The sequence below is a fragment of the Lissotriton helveticus genome, chromosome 7, assembly GCF_964261635.1.
Source record: "Lissotriton helveticus chromosome 7, aLisHel1.1, whole genome shotgun sequence".
In the NCBI taxonomy this organism is placed as follows: domain Eukaryota; kingdom Metazoa; phylum Chordata; class Amphibia; order Caudata; family Salamandridae; genus Lissotriton; species Lissotriton helveticus.
The window spans coordinates 312897423-312915866 of NC_136068.1; the positions used below are offsets into that span (position 1 = coordinate 312897423).

Below are 18444 nucleotides of genomic sequence, written 5' to 3' on the forward strand. Positions count from 1 at the left end.
CCTGTTATGAAGAGGAAGAGAAATTTCACTGAAGGAGCGGCCAGCCATTTTTGTACAATCTGTTGTTAAATACTCCAAGGACTGTGGTATGGTCTAAAGTCATAAACTCAATGAATGCATTGGGGGTGAATGTTCACACTGTGGGGGAGCATAAAAAATAACACGATGAAAGGAGGTGGGTGAAGAAGAAGTTCTTCAGGTTTTAGCTGGCTGAAGTTTTTCCTCAAGGGTTAACTGGAGCCTGTCTTCTTCTGCCACCCCTCAACTAGGAGGTCCTCTCCACAATGCACCCCCCACTGGCTATATGGTGGCCACTTCAGGACAACACTAAAGAGGTGCCAGGTAAGATCATAGACTCCCTTGCAACTCTCTCTATTTCTTCAAAACCAAAGCTATAACCTAGCATTCATATCTGTCCATCACTCATACCTGCATTGTTAGTCACACAGCACATACATGTCCATCATAAAAACCCAGTAACACAAGCTCTAAGAAATCATACATATTGTGGTAATGTTGATTTTGCTACTTTTTTTTATATAGGCACTCATTCAAGCAGAACAGCTGAATCAGCATGGGTAGAGGTCACTGCAACTGCAGCAGTGCAACCCAAACCATCTTCACAGAAAGGTACGTTGCTACTGAAACAAGCTGAATAGCACACTAAAGTGGACAGACAGCTTGTTCCTGGGAGAGAGTGAGCAACACGGACCTTCTGTGGCTTGATTACTTCATTCAGAAAATGGGCCAACTTTAACTGCCGGCCTGAACTGAGGCCAGTGACCGGCCGCTTCCCTCCCTGTGGTCTGCATAGCCAGACCTACACGCGCAAAATAATGTGAGCCGCCCTGATACCTGCAAGCTTCTGAAGCCTGACACCACGCCTTAAGTCCTGCTCTGCGCCTATTGCAGGTGTGAACACGACATACCTACGCCACGGCAACCTTTGTGCCCGCGTGCAGAATCTGTTTCCCAGTCCCTGTCCTGAAGAGAACCTTGAATACTTAGGTTCGAAACGCGTCGACAATACCACCCTGTGGCTACAACAAAGGGTGCCGCTAGGATGTAAATCATACCACCACTCTGTATCCTAGCCTTGCAACCCTATTTAACATTACACCACAGGCTTTCGTTGACAGGCAGGCTTGTTTTTGATCTCAACCCCGCCTGTCACTTGGTTTTTTCAATCTCTAGGACTGGTTCCCGTTTGTTCGCTTATGGATTAATCTCTGCACTGTATATAATTGCAATTTATTTGAATTATTATACATTTGTGATTGTCTTTTGGTGTGTCTAACCAATCTTTTGTTTGATTCTTTGTTGTAAATTTGTAAATGTGTGCATTTGTAGATACTGTATATATGAACCTTTTGAATTGACAGTGGTTTTGTTTGTGCTTGTGTTTCAAAAAATTGCTGATAAATGTAAAAAAGAAAAATAAACTTGTTTGGAAAATTAAATCCAGTGGTCACACGGTACAGATTGACTGTGTGTCTGGTGAATTGTTTCACGAATAATCCTGTCCAGCCACCCTGTTCTGTTTTTCCACACTGTGGGGGGGCATAAAAAATAACACGATGAGAGGAGGTGGGTGAAGAAGAAGTTCTTCAGGTTTTAGCTGGCTGAAGTTTTTCCTCAAGGGTTAACTGGAGCCTGTCTTCTTCTGCCCCCCCTCAACTAGGAGGTCCTCTCCACAATGCACCCCCCACTGGCTATATGGTGGCCACTTCAGGACAACACTAAAGAGGTGCCAGGTAAGATCATAGACTCCCTTGCAACTCTCTCTATTTCTTCAAAACCAAACCTATAACCTAGCATTCATATCTGTCCATCACTCATACCTGCATTGTTAGTCACACAGCACATACATGTCCATCATAAAAACCCAGTAACACAAGCTCTAAGAAATCATACATATTGTGGTAATGTTGATTTTGCTACTTTTTTTTATATAGGCACTCATTCAAGCAGAACAGCTGAATCAGCATGGGTAGAGGTCACTGCAACTGCAGCAGTGCAACCCAAACCATCTTCACAGAAAGGTACGTTGCTACTGAAACAAGCTGAATAGCACACTAAAGTGGATTGGTTGCGTTTGTTTTTTTTCAAATCCAAAACATAAATTGTTTTGTCATGTTTTTATTTGTTCTCAAACTTTGTCATTTATACTGGTACACCATTATATACTATCACTTTTTTGTTTCCTTTTAAGGCTTTTGCGTTGTTTTCCCATCCACAACCAGCCACAACATCTGCTTTTGGTACTAGGAATCTCGAAATGCAACAACATCTGAACTGGTACCACAGACCAGACGGATGATACACACTAGTAAGTTAAATCTCTGGGGCATATTACCAACAAGTAGCGATAATTATCGCTAAATAGGCTTAGCGACGATTTTTTCATCGCTGCCTATCGCTGGATATGTTAGCGGAGAAAACATGCTATTAGCAACGTTTTTCTCCATTGTGCTAAAATATCCAGCGATAGCGGCCAAATGCGTGAATATCGCTGAGAATACAGCGATATTCACGCATTAGCAACAAAATGCTCTTAGCCATGTTATCCACCTCCCATTGGATAACATGGCTAAGAACTGGTCTGAGCAGGCGTTAGTTTTTGGTGATAGCGGGAATATTTCCATCGCTACACCTGCCTTGCTAATAGGCGAAGGCGATGTTAGCGACTGCTTTCAGTCGCTAACAGGTTGGGTACGCCCACTTTGCATGTCATTAGCGATAAATATCGCTGACATGAAAAGCGGGCCCCAAACCGCTCGCTATCGCCTAAAAGCTGTCGCTAACATCAGTTAGCGACAGCTTGCTAATAGAGCGATAGAATTATCGCCGCTTAGCGGCCGAAAACAGCTGCTAAACCGGCGATAATTGCCTATCCCCACCCTTGGTAATATTCCCCTCTATTCTTTAGCCTAAGGATTTGTGCTGAGACTTATTAAGGGCTTGCATTGCCCTTGTGTCACACAAGGTTTTGCAAGCCCTTAAGTCAGATTTACTATGCAACACAAAGCCACCTTAAGTGGCTCTGCAAGGATTTCAGTGGCAGCTCCTTCTGTAAGGCGGAGGAGTGTTGCCCTACTGCACCTAGAGCAGTGAAAATGGGAAAAATGAAATTACAATATTCAAGGATATTATCGTTTTATTTTTGGTTGCTGTGGGCTGGGTTAGGGCGAGGCGGGCTGGTGGCTCAGGGTGGGAGGAAGAGTGGACTGTGCAAACGAAATGCACATCTCTGCTTGCTCAGCCGTTCTGAGCCGCCCAGCAGTCATCCGCACTTTGCATAGTCCCCACTAGGCTGTAATGGACAGACTGCTGGGGAATATGCACAGGCTTCCTGTCCTGCTCAGAGCGTCGATCCTCAGTGCTCAGACCAATCACAATCTTGCATTTCAGTGTTGTGATTGGCTCTGAGGACCCTTTGTGCCGGATGCTTGCCTTACTCTAGATTTACTAAGCCAGCAGTGGTGGCTGGTAGGGAACAGGGGCGGCGAATGGCGGTACAGGGGGGACAAAAATATTGAAGAAAAATACCCTTACCTTTTCCGGCAGCCATTTCTCTCTTTCGCTTCCAGAGAAGAGGAGGAGACAAGTGGCTGTCGGAAAAGGTATGTGGTTTTTAAAAATATTTTCAACCCTCCACAACCCGCACCCCTGTTCCCTACCAGCCAGCAATGATGGCTTAGTAAATCTAGAATAGGGCAAGGCAGTCGCTGTCTTGCGCTACTTTGCATTGGGAAGGCGTTCCATGGGTGGAGTGTGGGCGCTCCCATGCATCCACCCATGGGTTTTGGTGCATTCCCAGATTTCCTAAGAGTAATAACGCTAGGTATGCATCAAAATGGAATGTCATCCCAGCAGAGGCGTAATGTGGAGAAATGTGTTTATTTCTCCTTGATTTCGACTCTTTCTACATGTGCTACTTTCTTCAGCACAATTAGAAAGCAGACAATGACTGGAATTGTTTTTGAGCAGAAAAGTGTTCCTATGCAAAAGCAATCCTGCCTGTAATGCAGGCACCATTGGACCATGGCTCAAGGGTGCTTGCGTTGGCACTAGGCAGCGCTCAGTGTGCCAGCTCATAATGAGAGCTGGAATGCGTCATCTCTTATTAAATATGTTTTTGTCACACATCTCTACTGGCACCATGCTCAATATGCCATTCTATTTGTTTACATATTATTATTGTAATAATAATAAAGTCCCTGGAATGTGGCAATGTAAAGGTAGCACTATAAGATATGTTAGGCTTTGTTCCAACTTGGAAAATATAACTGTATGTGCCTCCTAAAATGAGAAGTGAAACAATGTACCTGGCACCTTCTTGTTTGATTTACAATGACTTACAGGAGAGAGACATACAAATGGGAATATGTATGTTTCTCTCTATTTTGTCAGCTTCTGTTACACAACAAGCCCTGGTGTCAACCTTGAAAATAATCCACATTTGTAAAGCGCACAATCACCCGTTAGGGTCTCTAGGCGCTGGGGGCCGTCGGGAAGATTAAGCGAGCTATTGCCCAGAGTCACATGGTGCTGGGCTAACCTGCCGCCGGAGCCGGGGATCGAACCGTGATCCCAAGATTCCAGCGTCAGTCGCCCTGGCCGCGGCGCCACACCTCTTCCTGAAACATCCACAAACAACAAGGGGCATCCTGGCAACAGTAATTAGGCTCTCTAAAATTAATTTGTCAGGTAATTCTGGGAGCTAAGATGTTAACTTCTACATCTCATCATTATTCCTTTCTCTAACTCAATTTTCTCTTTTCTCTTTTTTGGAAGTATACCAAATGTAAGAAAATGTATTATGTGTTAGTGTATAATCTCCAGTATTTCTCTCTAATATATCTGCATTGTGATCATGATGACAACTTATAAAAATTGACAATCTACACTTAACCTACATATTCTCACTGTAGCTGCTGGATATGAACTTATATAGAAACACCCGCTAGACTGAGGTTCATCAGCTGATCTCACCTGGCATCACCCAAAATGTCATCTCTGGAGCTGGTGAGTTCACGTTGTTGAAACATAATTTCATCAATGAACCAACCCTTGATAGCATAATCAGACTTTTGTGAACATGATATTAAGTTTATTCTTGATACTTTGCTTGCAGTACAATGTATATTAAAGTACTGTGTTGACAAATTGACACCTTACTGGACTTTTATTGTATCTGTTGAAATCTTCTTCCAGGTGCTGGTGACATTGAGCTTGACATTGATACTGAACCATCTACAAGCAAAAGATGGTGTGCAATCCGATGAGAGAATCTGATACACATCCAAGCTACAACATATACAGCCAGCACTGCTCGCCAAGAAGAGGAAAAAGTGAAGGAAAAGGACCAGGAGTTGGGGGGAAGGAGGACCTTGACGAAGCAGAGGGCCCCATTGCCCCCACTCAGAACATATTCAAGAAGGCCATTTTATGTCCGAGCATTAGCAGTTCTCCTAAATACCTTCTGATGGTTTCAAGTCCCCAGCTATTAGCTAAGGAGCCATGAATGTTGGTTCCGCCTAAGCAAAAATCACCTCCATGTGTCCCCAAATTACAAGTCTCTCTGTATAATCTCCAACACACTTCAACCATGAAGGTACCTGATCTTCTTACAACATCTGAGAGAGAGCACACCTCTGGCGAGGAGCACATATCCCTTATTCGTGAATCTTCTCCCTCTCCCTGTGGGTCTTCCTGCTGGCCATGACAGATGGTCATACATGTGGGGTGGTTGGCATGGCTAATGCCGCTCACTGGGAGGTTCAGTTTTGCCAACCACAGATTAATATGTGACAGGATATTCATGCTATGGGGGTTACTCTCCGTGAGATTGCCAACTCCCTGAAAGGACTCTCTTACATGATTGACAGGTAAACCTGAGTTTTGTATAATGTTTTGAAATGTTATCAAGACATGGCAAAGATGCACCAATAACATCAAAGTACTTTTAGGGAAGAGAGTGCACAGTAGCTTGGCATGAACACAAAGAGGATAGTGGCAATATCAAAAACTGCCAATGTCAATCTTCACGGTTAAAGCATTCAGGGGATTATGCATACAATGCAACATAGGAGGTATACAGCAGCTGCCAGCCTCACACCTCTACCACCTCCACTTGCACCATCTAAACTACCTGCACTACCTGCACTACCGCCTTCACCACCAACCCAGCCACACAAAACATTTCACAGTCTTAAACATTCTCTCCACCAGCATTGCACAGGCAAAGTATTAGGAGAAAATAACCATAATAATTATGATCTATCTATATCTCTATATCTCTAACACATTTACTGTCACCATGTTTCCTTATTAAAAATCTAATGTAAAAGATTTACAATACAAACCTGTTTCAACCTTTCATTTGTGTTGAAAGTTTAATGTTGGATCTACTACATGGAATAGTTTAATATATGTTATCTTCATTGCAAAATTTCAAAGTGTAAGTGTGTAAAAAGCATCTTGTAGTTAAAACAAACATTTATTTTGGCTTACACACAATGCATCATAAAGTAAGATTTATAAATGCAAGAAAATGTTAGTTTCATTTGGAAGTAAGTTCTTATATGTGTGAAAAATATTTTATCAGAAAGAAACGTCATTTGGGGAAATGATCATTTGTCTTCTGGAATAGCCCCAAATGAAAGAAAATGTAGTCTTCACTCAGAGGAGAAATGCTAAATTGGAGGGGTTTCGTCAAGTAATAAAAACACATCAGGGAGCATCAATGGAACCAGTCTACATACAAAGGGGAAACACAAATGTCCATGTAGGATCCAAACACAAGAGTTCACTGTCCAGAATTATAATGAAGGCATACCCCAAGGGTGTGTCTAACAGAGAATATGTAGGTTAAGTGTAGTCTTATTACACTCACACCATAGTCTATTCAAGTGGTGCACAGCTTGACAATGGCACAAAATCACACTTATGCCACTGATGCCTTAGTTAAAGCGGGGTCTGATTACTACATCATCACACTCACACCTCATTTGACCGATGATGTGTTCATTTGCCCAATACAAAAATGTAGCAGGACCCTGATGCTCAAATGTTAGATACACTTTTTGAAATTAATCTGTAAGTAAATAATGAGAGTGCTTGAGTGCTTGTCTGGGGTAGTCACTTGACAGATGAGGTCATTTCATAATGTATCATTAGCGGTTTGGCAGTGGCACGCGATCGCACTCCGTCCTAAATATGCCATTATCTGACGGGGCTGGCAGTTGCAAATTAACATTTTCATGCCTTGGTTTGTCGGTTGAAAGTCGTTCCGCTTTGCGCTTAGCGAACTTGCTAAATTTGTGAACATTGCACAACTTCACAGACGGCCATAGGTTCCTGCAAAATATATTGATTGCATTTTCAAACTAAAAGTAAAAATGTTTGCAGATCTTTGGTCGGCCAAAACGTAACTTTAGTGTGGCTTTTCACCACTATTTAAAACACATCGGTGGTCGCAAAGTCCTGTTAATCAGCATACCCTAAAGTGAATTAGATTATGTTGCAATGAACAGAGGTTCAAATCCCCAGAATGCAGTGGGATAATGTTTGACTGGCTATGTACTCCCCATGAAAACATGGGTCTGTGCCTGACAATAACCATTGGATGTCAGTTAACCTTTACTTGGTCCTGGACCTAATTTAGTTTGCAGGCTTAAGGCCACCAATAGGAGCTGCAGTCAATGTCATCGCACACCCGCAGGGCTCTACTGCAATTCCTTAAACTTCCCACTCAGGAGCAACCCACTAACAGTGCAAAATATGCTCAGTCATGGGTTTTCATCTGCACGGCTACTTCCTGCAGTGGAGCGGGAAATGGTATAGGCTTGTAGCGGTGTTAGGACATGCTCCTATTGTTGAGAGCGAAGACACTGTCGAGAAAGTCACTGCAGCTCACAGATAATGTAGCAGAGTGAAACAGAGCATGAGCCTGCAGTGTACAGGTGCTGCAGCTCTGATAAAGGACATGCCTGCATCTGTAGTGCATAGGTGCTGTGCTGCAACTGTAAGCAGTGTAGTACACATATGCTATATCTTGAGGTGCAGACACAGAATATGCCTGCAGTTCACATCTGCTGTATTGCCTCTTTCATGCTTCTGTAGTACACAGGCGATGGAGATATGATAAAGGAAGTGTTTGCATCTGTGGTGCATAGGTAGTATGCTGCAACTGAAAGCATTGCAGTACATAGATGCTGCATCTTGAGATGCAGACAGAGAATATGCCTACACTTCACATCTCCTGTGCTGCATCTAAAGAAGTTCATACTTCTGTTGTGCGCAGGCGCTAGAGCGATGGTATAGGAAGTACCTGCATCAGAAGTGAATAGGTGCTATGCAGCAACTGAAAACAATGCAGTGCACAGATGCCGCATCCTGGGAGGCAGACAGAAGATATACTTGCAGCTCACATCTGCTGTGCTGCCCCTAAACAAGTTCATGCTCTTGTGGTGCACAGGAGGTGCAGCTATGGTAAAGGATGTGCCTGCATCTGAGGTGCATAGGTTCTGTTCTGCAACTGAAAGCAATGCAGTACACAGATGCTGCATCTTGGGTTGCAGAGAGGGTTGCAGAGAGGGAATATACCTGCAGTTCACATCTGCTATGCTGCCTCTGAAGACGTTCATGCTTCTGTAGTGAGCAGGTGCTATAGCTATAGTAGAGGAAGTTCCTGCATCTGTAGTGCATAGGTGCTATGCTGCAGCTGAAAACAATGCAGTACACAGATGCTGCATCATGGGAGGCAGACCTAGAATATGCCTGCTGTTCACATCTGCTATGCTGCCTCTGGAGACATTTATGCTTCTGTAGTGTGCAGACACTAGAGCTATGGTATAGGAAGTGCCTGCAGCTGCAGTGCATAGGTGCTATGCTGCAACTGAAAGCAATGATGTACACAGATACTGCATCCTGGGAGGTAGACCTAGAATAAGCCTGCAGTTCACATCTGCTATGAACCTGCTAAGGAAGTTCATGCTTTTGTAGTGCGCTGGTGCTGGAGCTGGAGCTATGATATAGGAAGTGCCTGCATCTTTAGTGCATAGGTGCTATGCTGCAACAGACAGTAATGCAGTACACAGATGCTGCATCTTGGTGTGCAAACAGAGAATTTGCCTGCAGTTCTCAACTGCTATGGTGCCTCTGTAGATGTTCATGCTTCTTTAGTGCGCAGGTGCTTGAGCTATGATATTGGAAGTGCCTGTATCTTTAGTGCATAGGTGCTATGTTGCAACTGAGAACAATGCAGTACACAGATGTTGCATTGTGGGATGCAGGCCGAGAGTATGCCTAAAGTTCACATCTGCTATGCTGCCTCTTTCGTGCTTCTGTAGTGCACAGGTGCTGGAGCTATGGTAAAGAAAGTGTCTGCATCTGTAGTGCATAGGTGCTATGTGTTGAACTTGGCCCTTCTGGTAGGTTCACCCCTAAACTTTTTTGCTTTGATATGTGACTTGGTGTTGGTTGTTTTTGGATTCTGCGCACATTAACTCTGTGTCCCAGTGTAAAGTGCGTGCGCACTCTGAGTGCATGTTGTGAGATTGGCCTGCCCTCCCATAGGAATGCATGGGGAATGTATGTGTCCATGGTAGTTCCTGATGTGTGGGGAGTGCAGGCTCGAGTTTGGTATGTGCGAACTCGTGAGATTAAATGCTGCGCGATGATGTGCGTGGATTTAATGTGTCTGGTGTGGAAGTGCCACTTCTAGAAGTTGGCATGTCTGTGTAATAAATGTGAATTGACTGTCTGGCTTGTAATTGGCTGGAGGTGGCTGGTGTGCCTGGCTCCAGGAGTCAGGATGGGTCTGCCCCAGTGGTGAATAGAGAGATTGACAGCCAGATGGGTGGGAGGAGTGCACCTGGGACCTGAATAGGGCTTGGCCTTCCCTACACAATGCTGGCTCCGCCCCCCTGTGGTGCGACTGATGTTCCTAGCCTGTCCTCTGAATTGGGAGAGGGGCTGAGCACAACAGAGTGCTCCAGAACCAGCTGCGTCTGGTTTTCCCCCACCCTGCAGCCTGAGACAAAGGGATTTGGTGTATAAGAAGGGGCTGTGACCCCATGAAAATGTTCTTCTGTGTCCTAATTTGAAGGGGGCCTGTTGCTGCTGCTGGGCGCCCGGAGGACCGCCACTGAGGACATTCTCCCTGCCTGGAGGGCCCTGTGAGCTGGCCCCTGGGCCCAGCCTTTGCCCCCTGCCTTCCTAAGGACTTTTTCTGGACTTTGCCTGGACTTGCGACCTTGTTTCCTAAAGCGCCCGGGCAGCGCTTGATTTCTCCTCCAGGGGAGCGCTGTTGTTTGCAACTGCAGCCCGGAGCTGCAATCCCCTTTCTCGAGGGATTCCCCAGCGTGGGGATCCCCCTTTGCCGATTTTCGGCACGGGTGCCCACCCCGCAGATTTGCCGTACTGTTTAAAGCTTTGGCAGGTGCCCACCCTGCATAGTGTGCCTAGCGGGTGCCTACCCCGCTCCATATTACAATTTCCGAGGGTGCCTACCCCTCGTGTTGCCCCGTATTGCAGGCAGCCTGCCCGGAGTCCGTTGAGTGCCGCCGCGTTGCAGAGCAGTCTAAGGCTTACTCAAGGGAGGTGGTGTAGGCTAGCAATCGCCATTACAAGTATGCAGAAATAACACTCAATAATTGTCCAATATGTAATTTGCTTTATTAAAGTAAGAGTACATTTATTAGACACACACACTAGTCAATACTATGCACTAATTTACAAATATACATAAGCTGTACCACCACTCCCATGTATGCACATCGGCTTGTCCCCTAATGCAGTGGGTTGACTCAACCTGGAGCGAGGGCCCAGTGGCGACCCAGCCAACATCTCAACAGGCATTACAAATAGGTAATCCTGCCCTGGGGACACATAACCCTGACTGAGCATTTTATACTGACCATACTGTATGCACCTCTACATCTTAGTAGCTAAGAGTCTGGGTTGTTCCTCCCCTAACGCAGTAGCAAGAATACATGTTTGGGCATCACTATGAATGGGGTGTTCTTCATAGCTGATAACAGTTGTAATGCATTGCAATCACAGCCTCCAAAAGGCATCACCGGTAAAATCACAGGATTGATCCTTTACAGCCAGACACCATAGCAGGAATATCTGGTAACATAACCCCACTTCTCTAATGACTCTACCTTAGATAGGTACTTCACATTACACGTGTGACTTACAATCCCTCTAAAAAGAAATAACATGGGTAACTACATTTCTGGTGCAATTACACCTCTTCAAATCAAGGGGATGCTCTTCTCCAGACATCCCTAGCACAGCCTTCCACACATTGAGGTAATACTTAAGGTAACTCCCAGCTGCAGAACAACAGTTCCAGCCCGGAGGGGAAGTTGATTGCTGGCTGAGCCCATGAGGGGGTGGTTTATTTTAAGTCCCCATGAAACTTAGGGGGAACCTTCATCTTCGTTTTCCTTGCACTACATGTGCACCATCATTCTCTGTATTTAAGAAGTAAGAATCTGCAGTGCCTTCTGTAATACCAAACTGCCCCAGGGCACAGAAAGTGCTATCACATACCTTTTACAGCCCCCAGTTGTATGAGAGGCAGCAAACGTTTGGTGAAACTCTTCATCGTCATTACCTTGCCTTACATTATTCCTCCTTGCTGAAATCTTCCTCATCTGGAATTTGCCATCTCACGAACCCTGCTTCACTTTAAATATTTGTATTTGTTTATTTACCTAAGGTTTGCAAAGCTCACCAAAGATTGTTAGGGCCCTTTAGGTACAACTTAACAATTTACATTGAAAATAAGAACACAGGATAAATAAATGTATATTAAGAAATGGTTGCATGGGAACAGTGGAGAGAAGTTGAAGAAGACAGATGAAACAGTGGAGAATTTTCCTGAATGTTTTGGGAAATATGCAAAGTAGCAGAAAAGACCAGTGAAGTATAACAAAAAATGATCATAAACCATTAGCAGATTTGCCAGTAAGGCATTGCAATTTGTTCAGAAAGAGATGAAACAGACTGATTTTAGATCGAGCCTGGCTCAGTGCGCATGCACTGCTCTAGGAGAAGGCTTCTTGGAATCACGTCAGACTTTCTGCAAACTTGTGCATGTGATGTTCGATTTTCCACACATGCTATTGCCCTTTGCGTGTGGCTTTTAAAAATGAATCAGAAAAGGGGGTGGTGATGAACAGAGTGTCTGAATTAAGCAGACCACTCTTACCCAGTCCAAAGATCAGGGCTTGATCCATCACCGTTATTTAGCTCACTGCCCCATCCCAGCTCAGAACCTGGCTATATGCAAATTAGTCTGTCCCTGGCCCAGTGCATCATGGGGACAGGGCAGACCAAACTGCCAAGCCAATTCTTCACCAGAAAGGATACAAGCTACCGGGGACCGGTTTCTGGCATTTCAGCCTCGTCGGCCCGGCTTGCTTGAATCCTGATGGAGCAGTGAGCAAGGGACTCATGTCTGAGTATACCCTGCCACACCTATAGTGGCCAAAAACGATTCAGAAAAGGGGGTGGTGATCACCACCCCTTGTTGTAAATAATTTTGTCCACCCCAAGCGTGGAAGGGTATACTCAGATGTGAGTACCGTGCTCATTGCACCATCAGGATTCAAGCAAGCCGGGCCGAAGACGCCTGAAATGGCAGAAACCGGTCCCCGGAAGCTTGTTTCCTTCCCAGTGTAAGAATTGGCTTTTGTAGTCTGGTCTGCCCTGTTCCCATGATGCACTGGGCCAGGGACAGACTAATTTGCATACAGCCAGGTTCTGAAACTGGGATGGTGCAATGAGCTAAAAAACGGTGTTGGATCTAGCCCTGATCTCTTGACTGGGTGAGAGTACTCTGCTTAATTCAGAGACTCTGTCCATCACCACCCCTTGTTGTAAATAATTTTGTCCACCCTAAGCGTGGAAGGGTATACTCAGATGTGAGTCCCTTGCTCATTGCACCATCAGGATTCAAGCAAGCCGGGCCGAAGACGCCTGAAATGGCAGAAACCGGTCCCCGGAAGCTTGTTTCCTTCCCAGTGTAAGAATTGGCTTTTGTAGTCTGGTCTGCCCTGTTCCCATGATGCACTGGGCCAGGGACAGACTAATTTGCATACAGCCAGGTCCTGAAACTGGGATGGTGCAATGAGCTAAAAAAACGGTGTTGGATCTAGCCCTGATCTCTTGACTGGGTGAGAGTACTCTGCTTAATTCAGAGACTCTGTCCATCACCACCCCTTGTTTTAAAAATGAAAGCACGCAATTGGCCAAAGGCGGGTGCATGTTCCACCTTTTTTGAAAATGTTTTGTCCCACAGCGTTTAGCTGTCAGGAGTGAGCAGTGGAAGCGAGCAGCGGCGCCCAGCGTGCTATCTGTTGTGGATCATGTTTCATTTCAAGACCTTGCAGCTTTCCTTACAAGGAGCGCTCCCTCCACCCCGGCCAAGGGACAGACCCCACCGCCACAGGACTGCGTGCTTTTTTTTCCAGCACTCACATTTCATCTATGTCAGCACTCTCTTCCTGCACCGTTATCTTTGTATTAGTATGTTATTGTCAAGACAGTTGCTATACTCTGTAGTTGGCCTCTGTAGTCGCCTCTTTTTCGGTACCATCTTAAAAACTGACCGCACCTTTTAACATTAGCGTTTTTTCATCACTGTGGTGCGTGCTTCCTTTTACACCTCTGCGCAGCTATGGTGTGTGCTACCTTTGACATCTCTGCATAGTGCACAGCTGTGGTGCATGTTTCCTTTCCCCACATTGCTTTTGGTGCTCGATCGATCCAGGGGCCTAATGCAGGCCCTTGCTGGGGGTTAATTTGAGCCGGTGTCTGCTGGTGTGTACATGGGCACTTAATTATTAGCACTTGCTTTTTGTGCATGCTTGCTGGCACCGGCTGCTAAATAATGCCTCTGCGCAGCTGTGGTGCATGCTACCTTTCACATCTCTGCACAGTGCACAGCTGTGGTGCGTGCTTCATTTCCCCCCATTGCACATTACACACCTTAAAAATGTACCGCACCTTTTAACATTGGCGTTTTTTCAGCGCTGTGGTGTGCGCTTATTTTCACACCTCTGCGCAGCTGTGGTGCGTGCTACCTTTGACATCTCTGCACAGTACACAGCTGTGGTGCATGCTTCCTTTCCCCCCATTGCACGGCACACAGCTTCAAAAAGGACCGCACCTTTTAACATTTGCATTTCTTCATCACTGCTTCCTTTCACATCTCTGCGCAGCCCTTGGTGTGTGCTACCTTTGACAACTCTGCACAATGCACAGCTGTGGTGTGTGCTTCCTTTCCCCCATTGTACAGTACACAGTTGTGGTAAGTGTACCTTTGACATCTCTGCACAATGCACAGCTGTGGTGTGTGCTTCCTTTCCCCCATTGCACAGTACACAGTTGTGGCAAGTGCTTCCTTTCACCCCACTGCACAGTAGTGGCGCGTGCTTCCTTTCACAAACCTGCACAGTGCAGATATGTAGTGTGCTCCTCCTTTCACCCCAGTGCACAGCTGTGGTGCATGCTTCCTTTCACCTTATTTCACATTGCACGTTAACAAAGCGAATAGCTCTGTCTGAATACTTATAACGCTCCGAAGGTGAGACCTATTGGCTATGCCAATGCTTGTTTTATATTTCGTGTAGGCAAGCAGGGTGAGCTCATTTCTAGTATTCAGGGCTAAGGAGTGCCAAGCAGAAGTATTTGCTCCAGTGAAAGATCAAGGGATGCGTTGCATGGGTTAGAAAGAGACAAAATAAAACCATCTTCCTTCTTTTTTCTCCACTGTTAAGCAGGAAAATTCTTTGGCCATATTAAGGAAATACTGAGAGAGTGGTGCCTGCCTAAGTTGTTTTGCATAAACAGCAACCAATTGCTAAAATTAAATACTGGAGTTAGACGAACAAAAACAAGGCTAAATCTTGGTTTTCCATGAATATAAACACAGCGATGCCAATTCACAGAAGCAAATACAGCCATAAACATACGTTTTTGACCGAATTTAACTTTTCTACATCTGCCAGCAATCCGCAAATCAATTATTGGCATCCGTTTATGCATTTAGGAGCGCAGATTGCTCAGCTATTAGTGCACAGACATCTTCACTTGTAAATCCCACTCAGGCAGTGAGAAGTGTGTTTTCCAAGGCATGGTTTGCCTTAAAAGTTTGGGCACTCCCATCAACATTTACATGTGTGACCATTTCCAAACATTCCTTGCCCACTTTCTACCCTGGCAATTGTTGGAGAGATACGGATGAAGTTATTCCCCGTAAAGCGTTGAAAATGGAACGGGTCTCCTCTATAGTTGGTTAGGATGCTGGTGTGGCTATCTCTTCAGGGGAAAAACGTTTTCCTTGTGGTGAAATAAAGACAAAATGCTCTTTTGCAGATGGAGCTCCATTTCTCCTGTGCAAACATCTCCACTATGGACACTTCCACTCAAGGTAAATAGGCGTCCTTGGAATAATCACATGCCATTCCCAAAAGTGAACATTAAAACCTATGTCTGGTGCCACATACTACGCATACATCTGGGAGAATGTGATAGTCCCATAAAATAGTAAATCTGCCTCTTCATGGAGGCATAAATCTAAGGGCAGCTGATCTACTACGTTTTGTGAATAGGGGCTGCTGTAAGTATTGAGTTTTTAAAATTGGACATTTCCACCTCAAAGTGACAGGGCGTTGTGCAATCTTTTTACCCATCCAGGCACCGTTAAGAAAGAAAGGAGATATTGTGAAAAGGAATGTGTTTTGTTTTTAAGAAAGCAAAGCTGCTGTAACTTGTCTGCATTGTAAAACGTGTGCCAAGACTTCCAGACATTCCGGATACATTAACACACCGCAAATAATAGTTGTCAGATTTCCACGTTAATTTGGGCACATTGTGGTTATATAAAGCTCCTTGGGGGTGAAGGACAAATCACCAGAGCCTGGAAATAAGATGTGGCGGTGTAAGTACAGCAGTGAACCCTGGGATCACTAGGAGACACTCGCCACCCAGCTCAGCTTGGCTTCTTTGCATAGCTGCCACAAAGTAGAGCTTGCCCATTCAAAGCAGATCCTATCAGGAGCACTGAAACATGCATTGCCTGCAAGCCGGTTGAAAATAAACATAACAGAAAAGGAAGTGCTCATGTTCACCCTGAGGAGTATCTTGCCACTGAATGGGAGGAGGTTTAGTCACAAAGGCATTTCAGAGTATGCAACGTGGAATTATTTTATGTACTATTACATGATTTTGTGACTTAGCCTCAAAACACCTACAAAATAAAATGGAAGTATTGATATTCAGCAATGTGGGATTATGTAAAAGAGTATTCCTGTTGTATTATAGCCAATACTCAAAAATGCTCTCTGTGAATTGGCTTCCAAGTGCTCATTTTTAGCCACAATAGTATTCATACGAAGAGGGGCTCCTTTTGAAACAATATTTTGGACCCCCATACCTAAATGTAGGACTATATTCAAATAGGAGACATGAACTCTTCAAACATCGACGCCATAATACAACACAGCATCAAAATAAGAAGGGAGAGCAAAGTATATCGTAAATCCTTAACTGCCAGCTAAATCTGAGCTAAGCTCCAGGGTTGTGAGGAAAAAAAAGCAGAAACTGAGTGTTGTTTGCATGTCCGAGGGTCCAAACTGGTCACCTCTACAGGGAGAGAGATGGGACCCCTTTCATTTTAAAAGGTTGACATGCCCAGACGACTTCAAATAGAAATACAGGATTTTCTGACACTGCGTGTTTTTGGAAGAGAACCTTGAGGGCTCTGGGCGCCAAGGTAACAGTGTGCCTATAAGCACATATATTGGAGTTTAAAGAGCTTTATTGAAGTAAATTAGGAAAATGTACAATACACGACAATATTAATAGGAGAATAGGCAAAAAATAGCACACTAAATGCATAAAATAATGGAATAAAGAACACAAAAAATCTATCAATAATAAAGAGATATTCCAAAAAGGAAAGGCAATAGTCAAAGGTTGTACCTAAAAATCTAATCTCCCCGTGCCCAAAAAACGAATGTGACCATCCTAGTCTAAAATAACTGTTGCTCGTGCAAAGTGATTCAATAGCTTAGTGTCGAGTCCTGCTGGCTCGTGCTCGGAAATAAAGGCTAAAATAAAGTTTCCAACGCGACATCACGACTGCTATCCGCACACTCGGATCGCCGTGGCAGATAACGAGCTTGAGGAAGTCGCGTGGCAAAGAATTCATTTCAGAACTGGCCTCGTGACGGCTCTTACCTGACGGCAGTTTGCGCTCGCGCCTCAGCTTCGAGCATCCACACCGACCGCGCGCTGCTGAAGAAGTCCTGTGCTGGCGCAGCTGGCTTTGTTGTCCAGGGGCTTGCGGAGTGCCCCTCCTCCTCCTCTAATGTATGTTTTCAACTGTACATCTCGGGGGGATACAGAGAGCATCCTGTGAAAAAAGATTGCTGAAGAGAGGAAGGGTGGACATGAAATCCAGGAACTCTGATAACTTGGCGCATGCGTTTGGGATGTCCTCTCGGTCGGGCAGCATTCCCGGTAGGATGCAGGCAGCTGTAAGCAGAAATTAGTTCGTAAAAAAAAATGGGAGGACACTCGTCAGGAGCCCGCTGCAGCTTGCACCACCCATTGCCGGAGCCAGCTCTGACAGAACCAATGTAACAAGTTTTAAGTGGGCCCGGTCTCACCGGGGCTGAGCACCGTCAGTTTTCTAAAGAGGGCCCCGCAACAGGTCTCTATCGGGCTCTGTTTTGTGCCCCTGGCACAGGTGGTCCGTTTTTTCCAGCCCGCAGTGAAAGCAGGCACATGGATGTGCGTGTGCTCACACTGCTCACTTCTCACTAGTGGAGAAGTTACAGCATGATGGTATGCCAGGTGAGCGTTGATGGGGAAGGGAAATCCTTTAAAGAGAGTCATTTTCTCTCTGGATTTCCCTTCTCTTTTTGGAACGCAGGAGCAGCAACATTGTCGTGGTGTCAGCAGGGCTTTAAGTGGAAGCTTTTTCAATATTATATGCACGCCATAGGTGCTGCTTATTTATCTTCTGCAACTAAAAACCATTTACAAAGCCAATAGTCCTGGCTTGTTGTGGGTATGATGTTATTTTTTGTATCATATATCCGGATGCAATGACAGAAAAAACAAAATACAAGTCTGGCGGCACACTATGCTAAGCACAGATTTGTAACTTATGTGTTTTTAAACCACGCCCTTAATTACACTGACCACGCCCCTTCAAAAGACCCCCCAGATTTTTCACTCCACTTAAAGCCCTGGTAACAACTAACCATCTCACTCCTACAAGAGAGGCAACAATGCAATCCAAGGCGCCCTGAGCTATAATGATGGCTTATTATTAGGTATTAGTCATTTGTAATCTTTAATGAATGAATAAATAACTGTTGTTGTGCTCTTCTCTTAATTAGACAAACAGCG

At 45.0% G+C, this 18444-nt stretch overlaps 1 protein-coding gene across 1 annotated transcript in view; it reads right to left on the bottom strand.

Moving 5' to 3' along the window:
* Positions 1-17401, bottom strand: part of LOC144766748 (chemerin-like receptor 1) — a 67581-nt gene extending 50180 nt beyond the window's left edge. The window contains exon 1 of the mRNA XM_078650497.1: positions 17266-17401. The gene's annotated coding sequence lies outside the window, so the exon portion shown is untranslated. The remainder of the gene's footprint in view (positions 1-17265) is intronic.
* Positions 17402-18444: the final 1043 nt, after the last annotated feature.